Source organism: Pleurodeles waltl, chromosome 2_1, assembly GCF_031143425.1.
Source record: "Pleurodeles waltl isolate 20211129_DDA chromosome 2_1, aPleWal1.hap1.20221129, whole genome shotgun sequence".
Lineage (NCBI taxonomy): Eukaryota > Metazoa > Chordata > Amphibia > Caudata > Salamandridae > Pleurodeles > Pleurodeles waltl.
The window spans coordinates 525,646,175-525,671,722 of NC_090438.1; the positions used below are offsets into that span (position 1 = coordinate 525,646,175).

Sequence of the window (25,548 nt, forward strand, 5' to 3'; positions counted from 1 at the left end):
AGATTCCATATTTAATCATTTGTATTTTATATTTTCATGGAGCTACAAAGAAAGATATGGCTACATACACATCAATAGCTATATACAAGTTTATATGTATAAGTATATAAAGTGAAGATTATATTTTCTGAGACTAAAATTCTTAAAAGTCAATGGCATATTAAATTCTAAAAGGTTGGAAGGTCCCACCCAGATTTGAACTCGGATCACTGGATTCAGAGTCCAGAGTGCTGACCATTACACCATGGAACCCTCCCTGAGTTGAGATTTTTTGCCATTGTGAAAGAAGAGAATGCCTCAGTTGGTAGCTTTATTGTTGCTGCAAAAACTATATCCCAATTGGATATTAATAGTAAAAAGAGTTATCATGCTATTTGTATTTTTTGAATGGCATCCTTCCATAAGTATTTTAAATATGTAAAAGTTTACCATATTATGAAAGTTATAAAATGTTGTTCGTTTTTGATTGTACGACAATAAAACCTTTTAAATTTACAAATTGCTGCAGCAGTATCTCTGTCTCTGGTAGAGGTGGTTCCATGGTATAATGGTTAGCTCTTTGAAATTTGAATTCAATTATCTGACTTCATCTTTAGTGGGCCGTTTTGTTGCTCATGAACTACTACTCATCTGTCAGCTTTGCTCATTGATTGCACACAGCAAATACCAGTAGGCTGAAATAGTCATTACATTATTGTTTTCTAAATGTCTTTCAGCTGTTTGCAAGTTGTAGAAACTCAAAATGTGCAATACATGTGACACAAAGGTCTTGTCAAAATACCTAGACATTTTTAAATCATATCCTGTTTTTCTCAAACACATTTCAGAGAGCTAATTCACAACACTACCTTTTTAACCTTCCTGTTATTGATCAGGACAAGATAGCACATTTTAAAGTAGACGCAGTCCTCAAAACAAAACTAGAGGAATCAAAATTGCAGCATTATTGAGATACAAGATTTGTCATTCTGAACATTAGTGTTGGACTTGTGTAGTAGAAAGGTCCTCAGACAGATTTTCAAGAGTCAATCTGCAATCATAAAGTATAATCTTTTGATTAGATGTATTATAGGTAGATACTGATCTGATTTTCTTTTCACCACTATACACAACTCATGCGCACTGTATAAATCAGCTATATTGTTACAAAAACAATGAGCAAAAAACAACTATCTCAATTTCTGAATATATAGAAAAAAGAGGAAAAGATACTCATGATTCAAATGTGGATAGGCATCAACTCTTTGTTATTTTCACCTCTACTAGCTATGTTTAGTTATGATTTATATGTTTATATTTTAATATAGTCATACACACTCGCACTGCTACATATGCATAAATACTTATCTATAGGGTAATAAGTCACAGTAAGTTCTTAAATATTACATTTTTCAAACCAAAAATTCCAACAAGTAAAGGCAAACAATAATCTTACAGCTCAGGAAGGTCAAACTGAAATTTGAACAGGGATCACTGGATTAAGTGTTCAAGGTGCCTACCATTACATTATGGACGGCTTCTGTACTAGTGTGAAGTTTCCATTGTTACCGAAGATAATTCCTCAGTTTGCCGCTTATATGTTATTGCAAAAAGATACCCCATGTGGTAAGGAATATCCAACAAAGTTTAATGTTATATAACTGCTTTGGGCAACATCCTTTCCAAGCAGTTTTAAATATGCAAATGTTTACCAAAATATGAAATTAATAAAATGCTGTTCATCTTAGTTTGCGTAATATTAAAAACTGCCATATTTCAAAATTGCTGCAGCAATTTGTGCTTTTTTTTTGCATGAGTGGTTCTATGATGGTTAGCACTTGGGCCTTTGAATCCAGCTATCTGAGTTCAAATCACTGTGGGGCCATTTTACAAATATATAAGGGATTTTTTCAAACTCATTTCAGAAGGATTACTCAAGACACTACATTTTTAAATCTTCTGTTTACTGATAATGTAAATGGGGCATAATTTAATTAACAAGCCTCCATAAACCATGAGTAGAGGAATCAAAAGTGGGGTATTACTGCGATTGAAGAAATACAGTTTTGATGTTAACCTTGAAACTGAAAAAGGAAACAAACTTCACACTGATTTTCAATGGTAATTCCACAATCAAAAAATACTCGCATTTGATTAGACGTATCATAGGTATTAATCTTGTTTTCTCTTTCAAAATAATTAACATATGAAATGCACTGTAGAAGTTAAGAATATGGTCAGAAAGAAATGAGCAAAAAGAAACTATCTCATTTCCTGGACATGGAGAAGATAGAGGAAAATCTACTTGTGTTAAAATGTGGATAGACAACATCTGTTTCTGATTTTCACCTCTACAGATTCAATATTTAATCATTTGTATTTTATATTTTCATGGAGCTACAAAGAAAGATATGGCTACATACACATCAATAGCTATATACAAGTTTATATGTATAAGTATATAAAGTGAAGATTATATTTTCTGAGACTAAAATTCTTAAAAGTCAATGGCATATTAAATTCTAAAAGGTTGGAAGGTCCCACCGAGATTTGAACTCGGATCACTGGATTCAGAGTCCAGAGTGCTGACCATTACACCATGGAACCCTCCATGAGTTGAGATTTTTTGCCATTGTGAAAGAAGAGAATGCCTCAGTTGGTAGCTTTATTGTTGCTGCAAAAACTATATCCCAATTGGATATTAATAGTAAAAAGAGTTATAATGCTATTTGTATTTTTTTAATGGCATCCTTCCATAAGTATTTTAAATATGTAAAAGTTTACCATATTATGAAAGTTATAAAATGTTGTTCGTTTTTGATTGTACAACAATAAAACCTTTTAAATTCACAAATTGCTGCAGCAGTATCTCTGTCTCTGGTAGAGGTGGTTCCATGGTATAATGGTTAGCTCTTTGAAATTTGAATTCAATTATCTGACTTCATCTTTAGTGGGCCGTTTTGTTGCTCATGAACTACTACTCATCTGTCAGCTTTGCTCATTGATTGCACACAGCAAATGCCAGTAGGCTGAAATAGTCATTACATTATTGTTTTCTAAATGTCTTTCAGCTGTTTGCAAGTTGTAGAAACTCAAAATGTGCAATACACGTGACACAAAGGTCTTGTCAAAATACCTAGACATTTTTAAATCATATCCTGTTTTTCTCAAACACATTTCAGAGAGCTAATTCACAACACTACCTTTTTAACCTTCCTGTTATTGATCAGGACAAGATAGAACATTTTAAAGTAGACGCAGTCCTCAAAACAAAACTAGAGGAATCAAAATTGCAGCATTATTGAGATACAAGATTTGTCATTCTGAACATTAGTGTTGGAATTGTGTAGTAGAAAGGTCCTCAGACAGATTTCCAAGAGTCAATCTGCAATCATAAAGTATAATCTTTTGATTAGATGTATTATAGGTAGATACTGATCTGATTTTCTTTTCACCACTATATACAACTCATGCTCACTGTATAAATCAGCTATATTGTTACAAAAACAATGAGCAAAAAAGAACTATCTCAATTTCTGAATATATAGAAAAAAGAGGAAATGATACTCATGATTCAAATGTGGATAGGCATCAACTCTTTGTTATTTTCACCTCTACTAGCTATGTTTAGTTATGATTTATATGTTTATATTTTAATATAGTCATACACACTCGCACTGCTACATATGCATAAATACTTATCTATAGGGTAATAAGTCACAGTAAGTTCTTAAATATTACATTTTTCAAACCAAAAATTCCAACAAGTAAAGGCAAACAATAATCTTACAGCTCAGGAAGGTCAAACTGAAATTTGAACAGGGATCACTGGATTAAGTGTTCAAGGTGCCTACCATTACATTATGGACGGCTTCTGTACTGGTGTGAAGTTTCCATTGTTACCGAAGATAATTCCTCAGTTTGCCGCTTATATGTTATTGCAAAAAGATACCCCATGTGGTAAGGAATATCCAACAAAGTTTAATGTTATATAACTGCTTTGGGCAACATCCTTTCCAAGCAGTTTTAAATATGCAAATGTTTACCAAAATATGAAATTAATAAAATGCTGTTCATCTTAGTTTGCGTAATATTAAAAACTACCATATTTCAAAATTGCTGCAGCAATTTGTGCTTTTTTTGTTAGCATGAGTGGTTCTATGATGGTTAGCACTTGGGCCTTTGAATCCAGCTATCTGAGTTCAAATCACTGTGGGGCCATTTTACAAATATATAAGGGATTTTTTCAAACTCATTTCAGAAGGATTACTCAAGACACTACATTTTTAAATCTTCTGTTTACTGATAATGTAAATGGGGCATAATTTAATTAACAAGCCTCCATAAACCATGAGTAGAGGAATCAAAAGTGGGGTATTACTGCGATTGAAGAAATACAGTTTTGATGTTAACCTTGAAACTGAAAAAGGAAACAAACTTCACACTTATTTTCAATGGTAATTCCACAATCAAAAAATACTCTCATTTGATTAGACGTATCATAGGTATTAATCTTGTTTTCTCTTTCAAAATAATTAACATATGAAATGCACTGTAGAAGTTAAGAATATGGTCAGAAAGAAATGAGCAAAAAGAAACTATCTCATTTCCTGGACATGGAGAAGATAGAGGAAAATCTACTTGTGTTAAAATGTGGATAGACAACATCTGTTTCTGATTTTCACCTCTACAGATTCAATATTTAATCATTTGTATTTTATATTTTCATGGAGCTACAAAGAAAGATATGGCTACATACACATCAATAGCTATATACAAGTTTATATGTATAAGTATATAAAGTGAAGATTATATTTTCTGAGACTAAAATTCTTAAAAGTCAATGGCTTATTAAATTCTAAAAGGTTGGAAGGTCCCACTGAGATTTGAACTGGGATCACTGGATTCAGAGTCCAGAGTGCTGACCATTACACCATGGAACCCTCCCTGAGTTGAGATTTTTTGCCATTGTGAAAGAAGAGAATGCCTCAGTTGGAAGCTTTATTGTTGCTGCAAAAACTATATCCCAATTGGATATTAATAGTAAAAGAGTTATCATGCTATTTGTATTTTTTGAATGGCATCCTTCCATAAGTATTTTAAATATGTAAAAGTTTACCATATTATGAAAGTTATAAAATGTTGTTCGTTTTTGATTGTACGACAATAAAACCTTTTAAATTTACAAATTGCTGCAGCAGTATCTCTGTCTCTGGTAGAGGTGGTTCCATGGTATAATGGTTAGCTCTTTGAAATTTGAATTCAATTATCTGACTTCATCTTTAGTGGGCCGTTTTGTTGCTCATGAACTACTACTCATCTGTCAGCTTTGCTCATTGATTGCACACAGCAAATACCAGTAGGCTGAATCAGTCATTACATTATTGTTTTCTAAATGTCTTTCAGCTGTTTGCAAGTTGTAGAAACTCAAAATGTGCAATACATGTGACACAAAGGTCTTGTCAAAATACCTAGACATTTTTAAATCATATCCTGTTTTTCTCAAACACATTTCAGAGAGCTAATTCACAACACTACCTTTTTAACCTTCCTGTTATTGATCAGGACAAGATAGCACATTTTAAAGTAGACGCAGTCCTCAAAACAAAACTAGAGGAATCAAAATTGCAGCATTATTGAGATACAAGATTTGTCATTCTGAACATTAGTGTTGGACTTGTGTAGTAGAAAGGTCCTCAGACAGATTTTCAAGAGTCAATCTGCAATCATAAAGTATAATCTTTTGATTAGATGTATTATAGGTAGATACTGATCTAATTTTCTTTTCACCACTATACACAACTCATGCGCACTGTATAAATCAGCTATATTGTTACAAAAACAATGAGCAAAAAACAACTATCTCAATTTCTGAATATATAGAAAAAAGAGGAAAAGATACTCATGATTCAAATGTGGATAGGCATCAACTCTTTGTTATTTTCACCTCTACTAGCTATGTTTAGTTATGATTTATATGTTTATATTTTAATATAGTCATACACACTCGCACTGCTACATATGCATAAATACTTATCTATAGGGTAATAAGTCACAGTAAGTTCTTAAATATTACATTTTTCAAACCAAAAATTCCAACAAGTAAAGGCAAACAATAATCTTACAGCTCAGGAAGGTCAAACTGAAATTTGAACAGGGATCACTGGATTAAGTGTTCAAGGTGCCTACCATTACATTATGGACGGCTTCTGTACTAGTGTGAAGTTTCCATTGTTACCGAAGATAATTCCTCAGTTTGCTGCTTATATGTTATTGCAAAAAGATACCCCATGTGGTAAGGAATATCCAACAAAGTTTAATGTTATATAACTGCTTTGGGCAACATCCTTTCCAAGCAGTTTTAAATATGCAAATGTTTACCAAAATATGAAATTAATAAAATGCTGTTCATCTTAGTTTGCGTAATATTAAAAACTACCATATTTCAAAATTGCTGCAGCAATTTGTGCTTTTTTTTTTAGCATGAGTGGTTCTATGATGTAATGGTTAGCACTTGGGCCTTTGAATCCAGCTATCTGAGTTCAAATCGCTGTGGGGCCATTTTACAAATATATCAGGTTTTTTTTCAAACTCATTTCAGAAGGATTACTCAAGACACTACATTTTTAAATCTTCTGTTTACTGATAATGTAAATGGGGCATAATTTAATTAACAAGCCTCCATAAACCATGAGTAGAGGAATCAAAAGTGGGGTATTACTGCGATTGAAGAAATACTGTTTTGATGTTAACCTTGAAACTGAAAAAGGAAACAAACTTCACACTGATTTTCAATGGTAATTCCACAACCAAAAAATACTCTCATTTGATTAGACGTATCATAGGTATTAATCTTGTTTTCTCTTTCAAAATAATTAACATATGAAATGCACTGTAGAAGTTAAGAATATGGTCAGAAAGAAATGAGCAAAAAGAAACTATCTCATTTCCTGGACATGGAGAAGATAGAGGAAAATCTACTTGTGTTAAAATGTGGATAGACAACATCTGTTTCTGATTTTCACCTCTACAGATTCAATATTTAATCATTTGTAATTTATATTTTCATGGAGCTACAAAGAAAGATATGGCTACATACACATCAATAGCTATATACAAGTTCATATGTATAAGTATATAAAGTGAAGATTATATTTTCTGAGACTAAAATTCTTAAAAGTCAATGGCATATTAAATTCTAAAAGGTTGGAAGGTCCCACCCAGATTTGAACTCGGATCACTGGATTCAGAGTCCAGAGTGCTGACCATTACACCATGGAACCCTCCCTGAGTTGAGATTTTTTGCCATTGTGAAAGAAGAGAATGCCTCAGTTGGTAGCTTTATTGTTGCTGCAAAAACTATATCCCAATTGGATATTAATAGTAAAAAGAGTTATCATGCTATTTGTATTTTTTGAATGGCATCCTTCCATAAGTATTTTAAATATGTAAAAGTTTACCATATTATGAAAGTTATAAAATGTTGTTCGTTTTTGATTGTACGACAATAAAACCTTTTAAATTTACAAATTGCTGCAGCAGTATCTCTGTCTCTGGTAGAGGTGGTTCCATGGTATAATGGTTAGCTCTTTGAAATTTGAATTCAATTATCTGACTTCATCTTTAGTGGGCCGTTTTGTTGCTCATGAACTACTACTCATCTGTCAGCTTTGCTCATTGATTGCACACAGCAAATACCAGTAGGCTGAAATAGACATTACATTATTGTTTTCTAAATGTCTTTCAGCTGTTTGCAAGTTGTAGAAACTCAAAATGTGCAATACATGTGACACAAAGGTCTTGTCAAAATACCTAGACATTTTTAAATCATATCCTGTTTTTCTCAAACACATTTCAGAGAGCTAATTCACAACACTACCTTTTTAACCTTCCTGTTATTGATCAGGACAAGATAGCACATTTTAAAGTAGACGCAGTCCTCAAAACAAAACTAGAGGAATCAAAATTGCAGCATTATTGAGATACAAGATTTGTCATTCTGAACATTAGTGTTGGACTTGTGTAGTAGAAAGGTCCTCAGACAGATTTTCAAGAGTCAATCTGCAATCATAAAGTATAATCTTTTGATTAGATGTATTATAGGTAGATACTGATCAGATTTTCTTTTCACCACTATACACAACTCATGCGCACTGTATAAATCAGCTATATTGTTACAAAAACAATGAGCAAAAAACAACTATCTCAATTTCTGAATATATAGAAAAAAGAGGAAAAGATACTCATGATTCAAATGTGGATAGGCATCAACTCTTTGTTATTTTCACCTCTACTAGCTATGTTTAGTTATGATTTATATGTTTATATTTTAATATAGTCATACACACTCGCACTGCTACATATGCATAAATACTTATCTATAGGGTAATAAGTCACAGTAAGTTCTTAAATATTACATTTTTCAAACCAAAAATTCCAACAAGTAAAGGCAAACAATAATCTTACAGCTCAGGAAGGTCAAACTGAAATTTGAACAGGGATCACTGGATTAAGTGTTCAAGGTGCCTACCATTACATTATGGACGGCTTCTGTACTAGTGTGAAGTTTCCATTGTTACCGAAGATAATTCCTCAGTTTGCCGCTTATATGTTATTGCAAAAAGATACCCCATGTGGTAAGGAATATCCAACAAAGTTTAATGTCATATAACTGCTTTGGGCAACATCCTTTCCAAGCAGTTTTAAATATGCAAATGTTTACCAAAATATGAAATTAATAAAATGCTGTTCATCTTAGTTTGCGTAATATTAAAAACTACCATATTTCAAAATTGCTGCAGCAATTTGTGCTTTTTTTTTTGCATGAGTGGTTCTATGATGTAAGGGTTAGCACTTGGGCCTTTGAATCCAGCTATCTGAGTTCAAATCGCTGAGGGGCCATTTTACAAATATATCAGGGTTTTTTTCAAACACATTTCAGAAGGATTACTCAAGACACTACATTTTTAAATCTTCTGTTTACTGATAATGTAAATGGGGCATAATTTAATTAACAAGCCTCCATAAACCATGAGTAGAGGAATCAAAAGTGGGGTATTACTGCGATTGAAGAAATACAGTTTTGATCTTAACCTTGAAACTGAAAAAGGAAACAAACTTCACACTGATTTTCAATGGTAATTCCACAACCAAAAAATACTCTCATTTGATTAGACGTATCATAGGTATTAATCTTGTTTTCTCTTTCAAAATAATTAACATATGAAATGCACTGTAGAAGTTAAGAATATGGTCAGAAAGAAATGAGCAAAAAGAAACTATCTCATTTCCTGGACATAGAGAAGATAGAGGAAAATCTACTTGTGTTAAAATGTGGATAGACAACATCTGTTTCTGATTTTCACCTCTACAGATTCAATATTTAATCATTTGTATTTTATATTTTCATGGAGCTACAAAGAAAGATATGGCTACATACACATCGATGGCTATATACAAGTTTATATGTATAAGTATATAAAGTGAAGATTATATTTTCTGAGACTAAAATTCTTAAAAGTCAATGGCATATTAAATTCTAAAAGGTTGGAAGGTCCCACCGAGATTTGAACTCGGATCACTGGATTCAGAGTCCAGAGTGCTGACCATTACAACATGGAACCCTCCATGAGTTTAGATTTTTTGCCATTGTGAAAGAAATGAATGCCTCAGTGGGTAGCTTTATTGTTGCTGCAAAAACTATATCCCAATTGGATATTAATAGTAAAAAGAGTTATAATGCTATTTGTATTTTTTGAATGGCATCCTTCCATAAGTATTTTAAATATGTAAAAGTTTACCATATTATGAAAGTTATAAAATGTTGTTCGTTTTTGATTGTACAACAATAAAACCTTTTAAATTTACAAATTGCTGCAGCAGTATCTCTGTCTCTGGTAGAGGTGGTTCCATGGTATAATGGTTAGCTCTTTGAAATTTGAATTCAATTATCTGACTTCATCTTTAGTGGGCCGTTTTGTTGCTCATGAACTACTACTCATCTGTCAGCTTTGCTCATTGATTGCACACAGCAAATACCAGTAGGCTGAAATAGTCATTACATTATTGTTTTCTAAATGTCTTTCAGCTGTTTGCAAGTTGTAGAAACTCAAAATGTGCAATACATGTGACACAAAGGTCTTGTCAAAATACCTAGACATTTTTAAATCATATCCTGTTTTTCTCAAACACATTTCAGAGAGCTAATTCACAACACTACCTTTTTAACCTTCCTGTTATTGATCAGGACAAGATAGCACATTTTAAAGTAGACGCAGTCCTCAAAACAAAACTAGAGGAATCAAAATTGCAGCATTATTGAGATACAAGATTTGTCATTCTGAACATTAGTGTTGGACTTGTGTAGTAGAAAGGTCCTCAGACAGATTTTCAAGAGTCAATCTGCAATCATAAAGTATAATCTTTTGATTAGATGTATTATAGGTAGATACTGATCTGATTTTCTTTTCACCACTATACACAACTCATGCGCACTGTATAAATCAGCTATATTGTTACAAAAACAATGAGCAAAAAACAACTATCTCAATTTCTGAATATATAGAAAAAAGAGGAAAAGATACTCATGATTCAAATGTGGATAGGCATCAACTCTTTGTTATTTTCACCTCTACTAGCTATGTTTAGTTATGATTTATATGTTTATATTTTAATATAGTCATACACACTCGCACTGCTACATATGCATAAATACTTATCTATAGGGTAATAAGTCACAGTAAGTTCTTAAATATTACATTTTTCAAACCAAAAATTCCAACAAGTAAAGGCAAACAATAATCTTACAGCTCAGGAAGGTCAAACTGAAATTTGAACAGGGATCACTGGATTAAGTGTTCAAGGTGCCTACCATTACATTATGGACGGCTTCTGTACTAGTGTGAAGTTTCCATTGTTACCGAAGATAATTCCTCAGTTTGCCGCTTATATGTTATTGCAAAAAGATACCACATGTGGTAAGGAATATCCAACAAAGTTTAATGTTATATAACTGCTTTGGGCAACATCCTTTCCAAGCAGTTTTAAATATGCAAATGTTTACCAAAATATGAAATTAATAAAATGCTGTTCATCTTAGTTTGCGTAATATTAAAAACTACCATATTTCAAAATTGCTGCAGCAATTTGTGCTTTTTTTTTAGCATGAGTGGTTCTATGATGTAATGGTTAGCACTTGGGCCTTTGAATCCAGCTATCTGAGTTCAAATCGCTGTGGGGCCATTTTACAAATATATCAGGTTTTTTTTCAAACTCATTTCAGAAGGATTACTCAAGACACTACATTTTTAAATCTTCTGTTTACTGATAATGTAAATGGGGCATAATTTAATTAACAAGCCTCCATAAACCATGAGTAGAGGAATCAAAAGTGGGGTATTACTGCGATTGAAGAAATACAGTTTTGATCTTAACCTTGAAACTGAAAAAGGAAACAAACTTCACACTGATTTTCAATGGTAATTCCACAACCAAAAAATACTCTCATTTGATTAGACGTATCATAGGTATTAATCTTGTTTTCTCTTTCAAAATAATTAACATATGAAATGCACTGTAGAAGTTAAGAATATGGTCAGAAAGAAATGAGCAAAAAGAAACTATCTCATTTCCTGGACATAGAGAAGATAGAGGAAAATCTACTTGTGTTAAAATGTGGATAGACAACATCTGTTTCTGATTTTCACCTCTACAGATTCAATATTTAATCATTTGTATTTTATATTTTCATGGAGCTACAAAGAAAGATATGGCTACATACACATCGATGGCTATATACAAGTTTATATGTATAAGTATATAAAGTGAAGATTATATTTTCTGAGACTAAAATTCTTAAAAGTCAATGGCATATTAAATTCTAAAAGGTTGGAAGGTCCCACCGAGATTTGAACTCGGATCACTGGATTCAGAGTCCAGAGTGCTGACCATTACAACATGGAACCCTCCATGAGTTTAGATTTTTTGCCATTGTGAAAGAAATGAATGCCTCAGTGGGTAGCTTTATTGTTGCTGCAAAAACTATATCCCAATTGGATATTAATAGTAAAAAGAGTTATAATGCTATTTGTATTTTTTGAATGGCATCCTTCCATAAGTATTTTAAATATGTAAAAGTTTACCATATTATGAAAGTTATAAAATGTTGTTCGTTTTTGATTGTACAACAATAAAACCTTTTAAATTTACAAATTGCTGCAGCAGTATCTCTGTCTCTGGTAGAGGTGGTTCCATGGTATAATGGTTAGCTCTTTGAAATTTGAATTCAATTATCTGACTTCATCTTTAGTGGGCCGTTTTGTTGCTCATGAACTACTACTCATCTGTCAGCTTTGCTCATTGATTGCACACAGCAAATACCAGTAGGCTGAAATAGTCATTACATTATTGTTTTCTAAATGTCTTTCAGCTGTTTGCAAGTTGTAGAAACTCAAAATGTGCAATACATGTGACACAAAGGTCTTGTCAAAATACCTAGACATTTTTAAATCATATCCTGTTTTTCTCAAACACATTTCAGAGAGCTAATTCACAACACTACCTTTTTAACCTTCCTGTTATTGATCAGGACAAGATAGCACATTTTAAAGTAGACGCAGTCCTCAAAACAAAACTAGAGGAATCAAAATTGCAGCATTATTGAGATACAAGATTTGTCATTCTGAACATTAGTGTTGGACTTGTGTAGTAGAAAGGTCCTCAGACAGATTTTCAAGAGTCAATCTGCAATCATAAAGTATAATCTTTTGATTAGATGTATTATAGGTAGATACTGATCTGATTTTCTTTTCACCACTATACACAACTCATGCGCACTGTATAAATCAGCTATATTGTTACAAAAACAATGAGCAAAAAACAACTATCTCAATTTCTGAATATATAGAAAAAAGAGGAAAAGATACTCATGATTCAAATGTGGATAGGCATCAACTCTTTGTTATTTTCACCTCTACTAGCTATGTTTAGTTATGATTTATATGTTTATATTTTAATATAGTCATACACACTCGCACTGCTACATATGCATAAATACTTATCTATAGGGTAATAAGTCACAGTAAGTTCTTAAATATTACATTTTTCAAACCAAAAATTCCAACAAGTAAAGGCAAACAATAATCTTACAGCTCAGGAAGGTCAAACTGAAATTTGAACAGGGATCACTGGATTAAGTGTTCAAGGTGCCTACCATTACATTATGGACGGCTTCTGTACTAGTGTGAAGTTTCCATTGTTACCGAAGATAATTCCTCAGTTTGCCGCTTATATGTTATTGCAAAAAGATACCACATGTGGTAAGGAATATCCAACAAAGTTTAATGTTATATAACTGCTTTGGGCAACATCCTTTCCAAGCAGTTTTAAATATGCAAATGTTTACCAAAATATGAAATTAATAAAATGCTGTTCATCTTAGTTTGCGTAATATTAAAAACTACCATATTTCAAAATTGCTGCAGCAATTTGTGCTTTTTTTTTAGCATGAGTGGTTCTATGATGTAATGGTTAGCACTTGGGCCTTTGAATCCAGCTATCTGAGTTCAAATCGCTGTGGGGCCATTTTACAAATATATCAGGTTTTTTTTCAAACTCATTTCAGAAGGATTACTCAAGACACTACATTTTTAAATCTTCTGTTTACTGATAATGTAAATGGGGCATAATTTAATTAACAAGCCTCCATAAACCATGAGTAGAGGAATCAAAAGTGGGGTATTACTGCGATTGAAGAAATACTGTTTTGATGTTAACCTTGAAACTGAAAAAGGAAACAAACTTCACACTGATTTTCAATGGTAATTCCACAACCAAAAAATACTCTCATTTGATTAGACGTATCATAGGTATTAATCTTGTTTTCTCTTTCAAAATAATTAACATATGAAATGCACTGTAGAAGTTAAGAATATGGTCAGAAAGAAATGAGCAAAAAGAAACTATCTCATTTCCTGGACATGGAGAAGATAGAGGAAAATCTACTTGTGTTAAAATGTGGATAGACAACATCTGTTTCTGATTTTCACCTCTACAGATTCAATATTTAATCATTTGTAATTTATATTTTCATGGAGCTACAAAGAAAGATATGGCTACATACACATCAATAGCTATATACAAGTTTATATGTATAAGTATATAAAGTGAAGATTATATTTTCTGAGACTAAAATTCTTAAAAGTCAATGGCATATTAAATTCTAAAAGGTTGGAAGGTCCCACCCAGATTTGAACTCGGATCACTGGATTCAGAGTCCAGAGTGCTGACCATTACACCATGGAACCCTCCCTGAGTTGAGATTTTTTGCCATTGTGAAAGAAGAGAATGCCTCAGTTGGTAGCTTTTTGTTGCTGCAAAAACTATATCCCAATTGGATATTAATAGTAAAAAGAGTTATCATGCTATTTGTATTTTTTGAATGGCATCCTTCCATAAGTATTTTAAATATGTAAAAGTTTACCATATTATGAAAGTTATAAAATGTTGTTCGTTGTTGATTGTACGACAATAAAACCTTTTAAATTTACAAATTGCTGCAGCAGTATCTCTGTCTCTGGTAGAGGTGGTTCCATGGTATAATGGTTAGCTCTTTGAAATTTGAATTCAATTATCTGACTTCATCTTTAGTGGGCCGTTTTGTTGCTCATGAACTACTACTCATCTGTCAGCTTTGCTCATTGATTGCACACAGCAAATACCAGTAGGCTGAATCAGTCATTACATTATTGTTTTCTAAATGTCTTTCAGCTGTTTGCAAGTTGTAGAAACTCAAAATGTGCAATACATGTGACACAAAGGTCTTGTCAAAATACCTAGACATTTTTAAATCATATCCTGTTTTTCTCAAACACATTTCAGAGAGCTAATTCACAACACTACCTTTTTAACCTTCCTGTTATTGATCAGGACAAGATAGCACATTTTAAAGTAGACGCAGTCCTCAAAACAAAACTAGAGGAATCAAAATTGCAGCATTATTGAGATACAAGATTTGTCATTCTGAACATTAGTGTTGGACTTGTGTAGTAGAAAGGTCCTCAGACAGATTTTCAAGAGTCAATCTGCAATCATAAAGTATAATCTTTTGATTAGATGTATTATAGGTAGATACTGATCTAATTTTCTTTTCACCACTATACACAACTCATGCGCACTGTATAAATCAGCTATATTGTTACAAAAACAATGAGCAAAAAACAACTATCTCAATTTCTGAATATATAGAAAAAAGAGGAAAAGATACTCATGATTCAAATGTGGATAGGCATCAACTCTTTGTTATTTTCACCTCTACTAGCTATGTTTAGTTATGATTTATATGTTTATATTTTAATATAGTCATACACACTCGCACTGCTACATATGCATAAATACTTATCTATAGGGTAATAAGTCACAGTAAGTTCTTAAATATTACATTTTTCAAACCAAAAATTCCAACAAGTAAAGGCAAACAATAATCTTACAGCTCAGGAAGGTCAAACTGAAATTTGAACAGGGATCACTGGATTAAGTGTTCAAGGTGCCTACCATTACATTATGGACGGCTTCTGTACTAGTGTGAAGTTTCCATTGTTACCGAAGATAATTCCTCAGTTTGCCGCTTATATGTTATTGCAAAAAGATACCCCATGTGGTAAGGAATATCCAACAAAGTTTAATGTCATATAACTGCTTTGGGCAACATCCTTTCCAAGCAGTTTTAAATATGCAAATGTTTACCAAAATATGAAATTAATAAAATGCTGTTCATCTTAGTTTGCGTAATATTAAAAACTACCATATTTCAAAATTGCTGCAGCAATTTGTGCTTTTTTTTTTGCATGAGTGGTTCTATGATGTAAGGGTTAGCACTTGGGCCTTTGAATCCAGCTATCTGAGTTCAAATCGCTGAGGGGCCATTTTACAAATATATCAGGGTTTTTTTCAAACACATTTCAGAAGGATTACTCAAGACACTACATTTTTAAATCTTCTGTTTACTGATAATGTAAATGGGGCATAATTTAATTAACAAGCCTCCATAAACCATGAGTAGAGGAATCAAAAGTGGGGTATTACTGCGATTGAAGAAATACAGTTTTGATCTTAACCTTGAAACTGAAAAAGGAAACAAACTTCACACTGATTTTCAATGGTAATTCCACAACCAAAAAATACTCTCATTTGATTAGACGTATCATAGGTATTAATCTTGTTTTCTCTTTCAAAATAATTAACATATGAAATGCACTGTAGAAGTTAAGAATATGGTCAGAAAGAAATGAGCAAAAAGAAACTATCTCATTTCCTGGACATAGAGAAGATAGAGGAAAATCTACTTGTGTTAAAATGTGGATAGACAACATCTGTTTCTGATTTTCACCTCTACAGATTCAATATTTAATCATTTGTATTTTATATTTTCATGGAGCTACAAAGAAAGATATGGCTACATACACATCGATGGCTATATACAAGTTTATATGTATAAGTATATAAAGTGAAGATTATATTTTCTGAGACTAAAATTCTTAAAAGTCAATGGCATATTAAATTCTAAAAGGTTGGAAGGTCCCACCGAGATTTGAACTCGGATCACTGGATTCAGAGTCCAGAGTGCTGACCATTACAACATGGAACCCTCCATGAGTTTAGATTTTTTGCCATTGTGAAAGAAATGAATGCCTCAGTGGGTAGCTTTATTGTTGCTGCAAAAACTATATCCCAATTGGATATTAATAGTAAAAAGAGTTATAATGCTATTTGTATTTTTTGAATGGCATCCTTCCATAAGTATTTTAAATATGTAAAAGTTTACCATATTATGAAAGTTATAAAATGTTGTTCGTTTTTGATTGTACAACAATAAAACCTTTTAAATTTACAAATTGCTGCAGCAGTATCTCTGTCTCTGGTAGAGGTGGTTCCATGGTATAATGGTTAGCTCTTTGAAATTTGAATTCAATTATCTGACTTCATCTTTAGTGGGCCGTTTTGTTGCTCATGAACTACTACTCATCTGTCAGCTTTGCTCATTGATTGCACACAGCAAATACCAGTAGGCTGAAATAGTCATTACATTATTGTTTTCTAAATGTCTTTCAGCTGTTTGCAAGTTGTAGAAACTCAAAATGTGCAATACATGTGACACAAAGGTCTTGTCAAAATACCTAGACATTTTTAAATCATATCCTGTTTTTCTCAAACACATTTCAGAGAGCTAATTCACAACACTACCTTTTTAACCTTCCTGTTATTGATCAGGACAAGATAGCACATTTTAAAGTAGACGCAGTCCTCAAAACAAAACTAGAGGAATCAAAATTGCAGCATTATTGAGATACAAGATTTGTCATTCTGAACATTAGTGTTGGACTTGTGTAGTAGAAAGGTCCTCAGACAGATTTTCAAGAGTCAATCTGCAATCATGAAGTATAATCTTTTGATTAGATGTATTATAGGTAGATACTGATCTGATTTTCTTTTCACCACTATACACAACTCATGCGCACTGTATAAATCAGCTATATTGTTACAAAAACAATGAGCAAAAAACAACTATCTCAATTTCTGAATATATAGAAAAAAGAGGAAAAGATACTCATGATTCAAATGTGGATAGGCATCAACTCTTTGTTATTTTCACCTCTACTAGCTATGTTTAGTTATGATTTATATGTTTATATTTTAATATAGTCATACACACTCGCACTGCTACATATGCATAAATACTTATCTATAGGGTAATAAGTCACAGTAAGTTCTTAAATATTACATTTTTCAAACCAAAAATTCCAACAAGTAAAGGCAAACAATAATCTTACAGCTCAGGAAGGTCAAACTGAAATTTGAACAGGGATCACTGGATTAAGTGTTCAAGGTGCCTACCATTACATTATGGACGGCTTCTGTACTAGTGTGAAGTTTCCATTGTTACCGAAGATAATTCCTCAGTTTGCCGCTTATATGTTATTGCAAAAAGATACCACATGTGGTAAGGAATATCCAACAAAGTTTAATGTTATATAACTGCTTTGGGCAACATCCTTTCCAAGCAGTTTTAAATATGCAAATGTTTACCAAAATATGAAATTAATAAAATGCTGTTCATCTTAGTTTGCGTAATATTAAAAACTACCATATTTCAAAATTGCTGCAGCAATTTGTGCTTTTTTTTTAGCATGAGTGGTTCTATGATGTAATGGTTAGCACTTGGGCCTTTGAATCCAGCTATCTGAGTTCAAATCGCTGTGGGGCCATTTTACAAATATATCAGGTTTTTTTTCAAACTCATTTCAGAAGGATTACTCAAGACACTACATTTTTAAATCTTCTGTTTACTGATAATGTAAATGGGGCATAATTTAATTAACAAGCCTCCATAAACCATGAGTAGAGGAATCAAAAGTGGGGTATTACTGCGATTGAAGAAATACAGTTTTGATCTTAACCTTGAAACTGAAAAAGGAAACAAACTTCACACTGATTTTCAATGGTAATTCCACAACCAAAAAATACTCTCATTTGATTAGACGTATCATAGGTATTAATCTTGTTTTCTCTTTCAAAATAATTAACATATGAAATGCACTGTAGAAGTTAAGAATATGGTCAGAAAGAAATGAGCAAAAAGAAACTATCTCATTTCCTGGACATAGAGAAGATAGAGGAAAATCTACTTGTGTTAAAATGTGGATAGACAACATCTGTTTCTGATTTTCACCTCTACAGATTCAATATTTAATCATTTGTATTTTATATTTTCATGGAGCTACAAAGAAAGATATGGCTACATACACATCGATGGCTATATACAAGTTTATATGTATAAGTATATAAAGTGAAGATTATATTTTCTGAGACTAAAATTCTTAAAAGTCAATGGCATATTAAATTCTAAAAGGTTGGAAGGTCCCACCGAGATTTGAACTCGGATCACTGGATTCAGAGTCCAGAGTGCTGACCATTACAACATGGAACCCTCCATGAGTTTAGATTTTTTGCCATTGTGAAAGAAATGAATGCCTCAGTGGGTAGCTTTATTGTTGCTGCAAAAACTATATCCCAATTGGATATTAATAGTAAAAAGAGTTATAATGCTATTTGTATTTTTTGAATGGCATCCTTCCATAAGTATTTTAAATATGTAAAAGTTTACCATATTATGAAAGTTATAAAATGTTGTTCGTTTTTGATTGTACAACAATAAAACCTTTTAAATTTACAAATTGCTGCAGCAGTATCTCTGTCTCTGGTAGAGGTGGTTCCATGGTATAATGGTTAGCTCTTTGAAATTTGAATTCAATTATCTGACTTCATCTTTAGTGGGCCGTTTTGTTGCTCATGAACTACTACTCATCTGTCAGCTTTGCTCATTGATTGCACACAGCAAATACCAGTAGGCTGAAATAGTCATTACATTATTGTTTTCTAAATGTCTTTCAGCTGTTTGCAAGTTGTAGAAACTCAAAATGTGCAATACATGTGACACAAAGGTCTTGTCAAAATACCTAGACATTTTTAAATCATATCCTGTTTTTCTCAAACACATTTCAGAGAGCTAATTCACAACACTACCTTTTTAACCTTCCTGTTATTGATCAGGACAAGATAGCACATTTTAAAGTAGACGCAGTCCTCAAAACAAAACTAGAGGAATCAAAATTGCAGCATTATTGAGATACAAGATTTGTCATTCTGAACATTAGTGTTGGACTTGTGTAGTAGAAAGGTCCTCAGACAGATTTTCAAGAGTCAATCTGCAATCATAAAGTATAATCTTTTGATTAGATGTATTATAGGTAGATACTGATCTGATTTTCTTTTCACCACTATACACAACTCATGCGCACTGTATAAATCAGCTATATTGTTACAAAAACAATGAGCAAAAAACAACTATCTCAATTTCTGAATATATAGAAAAAAGAGGAAAAGATACTCATGATTCAAATGTGGATAGGCATCAACTCTTTGTTATTTTCACCTCTACTAGCTATGTTTAGTTATGATTTATATGTTTATATTTTAATATAGTCATACACACTCGCACTGCTACATATGCATAAATACGTATCTATAGGGTAATAAGTCACAGTAAGTTCTTAAATATTACATTTTTCAAACCAAAAATTCCAACAAGTAAAGGCAAACAATAATCTTACAGCTCAGGAAGGTCAAACTGAAATTTGAACAGGGATCACTGGATTAAGTGTTCAAGGTGCCTACCATTACATTATGGACGGCTTCTGTACTAGTGTGAAGTTTCCATTGTTACCGAAGATAATTCCTCAGTTTGCCGCTTATATGTTATTGCAAAAAGATACCACATGTGGTAAGGAATATCCAACAAAGTTTAATGTTATATAACTGCTTTGGGCAACATCCTTTCCAAGCAGTTTTAAATATGCAAATGTTTACCAAAATATGAAATTAATAAAATGCTGTTCATCTTAGTTTGCGTAATATTAAAAACTACCATATTTCAAAATTGCTGCAGCAATTTGTGCTTTTTTTTTAGCATGAGTGGTTCTATGATGTAATGGTTAGCACTTGGGCCTTTGAATCCAGCTATCTGAGTTCAAATCGCTGTGGGGCCATTTTACAAATATATCAGGTTTTTTTTCAAACTCATTTCAGAAGGATTACTCAAGACACTACATTTTTAAATCTTCTGTTTACTGATAATGTAAATGGGGCATAATTTAATTAACAAGCCTCCATAAACCATGAGTAGAGGAATCAAAAGTGGGGTATTACTGCGATTGAAGAAATACTGTTTTGATGTTAACCTTGAAACTGAAAAAGGAAACAAACTTCACACTGATTTTCAATGGTAATTCCACAACCAAAAAATACTCTCATTTGATTAGACGTATCATAGGTATTAATCTTGTTTTCTCTTTCAAAATAATTAACATATGAAATGCACTGTAGAAGTTAAGAATATGGTCAGAAAGAAATGAGCAAAAAGAAACTATCTCATTTCCTGGACATGGAGAAGATAGAGGAAAATCTACTTGTGTTAAAATGTGGATAGACAACATCTGTTTCTGATTTTCACCTCTACAGATTCAATATTTAATCATTTGTAATTTATATTTTCATGGAGCTACAAAGAAAGATATGGCTACATACACATCAATAGCTATATACAAGTTTATATGTATAAGTATATAAAGTGAAGATTATATTTTCTGAGACTAAAATTCTTAAAAGTCAATGGCATATTAAATTCTAAAAGGTTGGAAGGTCCCACCCAGATTTGAACTCGGATCACTGGATTCAGAGTCCAGAGTGCTGACCATTACACCATGGAACCCTCCCTGAGTTGAGATTTTTTGCCATTGTGAAAGAAGAGAATGCCTCAGTTGGTAGCTTTTTGTTGCTGCAAAAACTATATCCCAATTGGATATTAATAGTAAAAAGAGTTATCATGCTATTTGTATTTTTTGAATGGCATCCTTCCATAAGTATTTTAAATATGTAAAAGTTTACCATATTATGAAAGTTATAAAATGTTGTTCGTTGTTGATTGTACGACAATAAAACCTTTTAAATTTACAAATTGCTGCAGCAGTATCTCTGTCTCTGGTAGAGGTGGTTCCATGGTATAATGGTTAGCTCTTTGAAATTTGAATTCAATTATCTGACTTCATCTTTAGTGGGCCGTTTTGTTGCTCATGAACTACTACTCATCTGTCAGCTTTGCTCATTGATTGCACACAGCAAATACCAGTAGGCTGAATCAGTCATTACATTATTGTTTTCTAAATGTCTTTCAGCTGTTTGCAAGTTGTAGAAACTCAAAATGTGCAATACATGTGACACAAAGGTCTTGTCAAAATACCTAGACATTTTTAAATCATATCCTGTTTTTCTCAAACACATTTCAGAGAGCTAATTCACAACACTACCTTTTTAACCTTCCTGTTATTGATCAGGACAAGATAGCACATTTTAAAGTAGACGCAGTCCTCAAAACAAAACTAGAGGAATCAAAATTGCAGCATTATTGAGATACAAGATTTGTCATTCTGAACATTAGTGTTGGACTTGTGTAGTAGAAAGGTCCTCAGACAGATTTTCAAGAGTCAATCTGCAATCATAAAGTATAATCTTTTGATTAGATGTATTATAGGTAGATACTGATCTAATTTTCTTTTCACCACTATACACAACTCATGCGCACTGTATAAATCAGCTATATTGTTACAAAAACAATGAGCAAAAAACAACTATCTCAATTTCTGAATATATAGAAAAAAGAGGAAAAGATACTCATGATTCAAATGTGGATAGGCATCAACTCTTTGTTATTTTCACCTCTACTAGCTATGTTTAGTTATGATTTATATGTTTATATTTTAATATAGTCATACACACTCGCACTGCTACATATGCATAAATACTTATCTATAGGGTAATAAGTCACAGTAAGTTCTTAAATATTACATTTTTCAAACCAAAAATTCCAACAAGTAAAGGCAAACAATAATCTTACAGCTCAGGAAGGTCAAACTGAAATTTGAACAGGGATCACTGGATTAAGTGTTCAAGGTGCCTACCATTACATTATGGACGGCTTCTGTACTAGTGTGAAGTTTCCATTGTTACCGAAGATAATTCCTCAGTTTGCCGCTTATATGTTATTGCAAAAAGATACCCCATGTGGTAAGGAATATCCAACAAAGTTTAATGTCATATAACTGCTTTGGGCAACATCCTTTCCAAGCAGTTTTAAATATGCAAATGTTTACCAAAATATGAAATTAATAAAATGCTGTTCATCTTAGTTTGCGTAATATTAAAAACTACCATATTTCAAAATTGCTGCAGCAATTTGTGCTTTTTTTTTTGCATGAGTGGTTCTATGATGTAAGGGTTAGCACTTGGGCCTTTGAATCCAGCTATCTGAGTTCAAATCGCTGAGGGGCCATTTTACAAATATATCAGGGTTTTTTTCAAACACATTTCAGAAGGATTACTCAAGACACTACATTTTTAAATCTTCTGTTTACTGATAATGTAAATGGGGCATAATTTAATTAACAAGCCTCCATAAACCATGAGTAGAGGAATCAAAAGTGGGGTATTACTGCGATTGAAGAAATACAGTTTTGATCTTAACCTTGAAACTGAAAAAGGAAACAAACTTCACACTGATTTTCAATGGTAATTCCACAACCAAAAAATACTCTCATTTGATTAGACGTATCATAGGTATTAATCTTGTTTTCTCTTTCAAAATAATTAACATATGAAATGCACTGTAGAAGTTAAGAATATGGTCAGAAAGAAATGAGCAAAAAGAAACTATCTCATTTCCTGGACATAGAGAAGATAGAGGAAAATCTACTTGTGTTAAAATGTGGATAGACAGCATCTGTTTCTGATTTTCACCTCTACAGATTCAATATTTAATCATTTGTATTTTATATTTTCATGGAGCTACAAAGAAAGATATGGCTACATACACATCGATGGCTATATACAAGTTTATATGTATAAGTATATAAAGTGAAGATTATATTTTCTGAGACTAAAATTCTTAAAAGTCAATGGCATATTAAATTCTAAAAGGTTGGAAGGTCCCACCGAGATTTGAACTCGGATCACTGGATTCAGAGTCCAGAGTGCTGACCATTACAACATGGAACCCTCCATGAGTTTAGATTTTTTGCCATTGTGAAAGAAATGAATGCCTCAGTGGGTAGCTTTATTGTTGCTGCAAAAACTATATCCCAATTGGATATTAATAGTAAAAAGAGTTATAATGCTATTTGTATTTTTTGAATGGCATCCTTCCATAAGTATTTTAAATATGTAAAAGTTTACCATATTATGAAAGTTATAAAATGTTGTTCGTTTTTGATTGTACAACAATAAAACCTTTTAAATTTACAAATTGCTGCAGCAGTATCTCTGTCTCTGGTAGAGGTGGTTCCATGGTATAATGGTTAGCTCTTTGAAATTTGAATTCAATTATCTGACTTCATCTTTAGTGGGCCGTTTTGTTGCTCATGAACTACTACTCATCTGTCAGCTTTGCTCATTGATTGCACACAGCAAATACCAGTAGGCTGAAATAGTCATTACATTATTGTTTTCTAAATGTCTTTCAGCTGTTTGCAAGTTGTAGAAACTCAAAATGTGCAATACATGTGACACAAAGGTCTTGTCAAAATACCTAGACATTTTTAAATCATATCCTGTTTTTCTCAAACACATTTCAGAGAGCTAATTCACAACACTACCTTTTTAACCTTCCTGTTATTGATCAGGACAAGATAGCACATTTTAAAGTAGACGCAGTCCTCAAAACAAAACTAGAGGAATCAAAATTGCAGCATTATTGAGATACAAGATTTGTCATTCTGAACATTAGTGTTGGACTTGTGTAGTAGAAAGGTCCTCAGACAGATTTTCAAGAGTCAATCTGCAATCATAAAGTATAATCTTTTGATTAGATGTATTATAGGTAGATACTGATCTGATTTTCTTTTCACCACTATACACAACTCATGCGCACTGTATAAATCAGCTATATTGTTACAAAAACAATGAGCAAAAAACAACTATCTCAATTTCTGAATATATAGAAAAAAGAGGAAAAGATACTCATGATTCAAATGTGGATAGGCATCAACTCTTTGTTATTTTCACCTCTACTAGCTATGTTTAGTTATGATTTATATGTTTATATTTTAATATAGTCATACACACTCGCACTGCTACATATGCATAAATACTTATCTATAGGGTAATAAGTCACAGTAAGTTCTTAAATATTACATTTTTCAAACCAAAAATTCCAACAAGTAAAGGCAAACAATAATCTTACAGCTCAGGAAGGTCAAACTGAAATTTGAACAGGGATCACTGGATTAAGTGTTCAAGGTGCCTACCATTACATTATGGACGGCTTCTGTACTAGTGTGAAGTTTCCATTGTTACCGAAGATAATTCCTCAGTTTGCCGCTTATATGTTATTGCAAAAAGATACCACATGTGGTAAGGAATATCCAACAAAGTTTAATGTTATATAACTGCTTTGGGCAACATCCTTTCCAAGCAGTTTTAAATATGCAAATGTTTACCAAAATATGAAATTAATAAAATGCTGTTCATCTTAGTTTGCGTAATATTAAAAACTACCATATTTCAAAATTGCTGCAGCAATTTGTGCTTTTTTTTTAGCATGAGTGGTTCTATGATGTAATGGTTAGCACTTGGGCCTTTGAATCCAGCTATCTGAGTTCAAATCGCTGTGGGGCCATTTTACAAATATATCAGGTTTTTTTTCAAACTCATTTCAGAAGGATTACTCAAGACACTACATTTTTAAATCTTCTGTTTACTGATAATGTAAATGGGGCATAATTTAATTAACAAGCCTCCATAAACCATGAGTAGAGGAATCAAAAGTGGGGTATTACTGCGATTGAAGAAATACTGTTTTGATGTTAACCTTGAAACTGAAAAAGGAAACAAACTTCACACTGATTTTCAATGGTAATTCCACAACCAAAAAATACTCTCATTTGATTAGACGTATCATAGGTATTA

General features: G+C 32.4%; 10 non-coding genes across 10 annotated transcripts; all 10 read right to left on the reverse strand.

Annotated features, from left to right (window-relative positions):
* Positions 1-180: 180 nt before the first annotated feature.
* On the reverse strand, positions 181-252 carry TRNAQ-CUG (transfer RNA glutamine (anticodon CUG)). Its single transcript has one exon. It is a non-coding gene; the product is annotated as a tRNA-Gln (tRNA).
* Positions 253-2,514: 2,262 nt separating this feature from the next.
* On the reverse strand, positions 2,515-2,586 carry TRNAQ-CUG (transfer RNA glutamine (anticodon CUG)). Its single transcript has one exon. It is a non-coding gene; the product is annotated as a tRNA-Gln (tRNA).
* Positions 2,587-7,190: 4,604 nt separating this feature from the next.
* Positions 7,191-7,262, reverse strand: TRNAQ-CUG (transfer RNA glutamine (anticodon CUG)). The gene has a single exon. It is a non-coding gene; the product is annotated as a tRNA-Gln (tRNA).
* Positions 7,263-9,530: 2,268 nt separating this feature from the next.
* Positions 9,531-9,602, reverse strand: TRNAQ-CUG (transfer RNA glutamine (anticodon CUG)). Its single transcript has one exon. It is a non-coding gene; the product is annotated as a tRNA-Gln (tRNA).
* A 2,268-nt stretch (positions 9,603-11,870) lies between these two features.
* TRNAQ-CUG (transfer RNA glutamine (anticodon CUG)) lies at positions 11,871-11,942 on the reverse strand. The gene has a single exon. It is a non-coding gene; the product is annotated as a tRNA-Gln (tRNA).
* A 2,268-nt stretch (positions 11,943-14,210) lies between these two features.
* On the reverse strand, positions 14,211-14,282 carry TRNAQ-CUG (transfer RNA glutamine (anticodon CUG)). Its single transcript has one exon. It is a non-coding gene; the product is annotated as a tRNA-Gln (tRNA).
* Positions 14,283-16,549: 2,267 nt separating this feature from the next.
* TRNAQ-CUG (transfer RNA glutamine (anticodon CUG)) lies at positions 16,550-16,621 on the reverse strand. Its single transcript has one exon. It is a non-coding gene; the product is annotated as a tRNA-Gln (tRNA).
* A 2,268-nt stretch (positions 16,622-18,889) lies between these two features.
* TRNAQ-CUG (transfer RNA glutamine (anticodon CUG)) lies at positions 18,890-18,961 on the reverse strand. The gene has a single exon. It is a non-coding gene; the product is annotated as a tRNA-Gln (tRNA).
* A 2,268-nt stretch (positions 18,962-21,229) lies between these two features.
* TRNAQ-CUG (transfer RNA glutamine (anticodon CUG)) lies at positions 21,230-21,301 on the reverse strand. The gene has a single exon. It is a non-coding gene; the product is annotated as a tRNA-Gln (tRNA).
* Positions 21,302-23,568: 2,267 nt separating this feature from the next.
* Positions 23,569-23,640, reverse strand: TRNAQ-CUG (transfer RNA glutamine (anticodon CUG)). The gene has a single exon. It is a non-coding gene; the product is annotated as a tRNA-Gln (tRNA).
* Between the last annotated feature and the right edge of the window lie 1,908 nt (positions 23,641-25,548).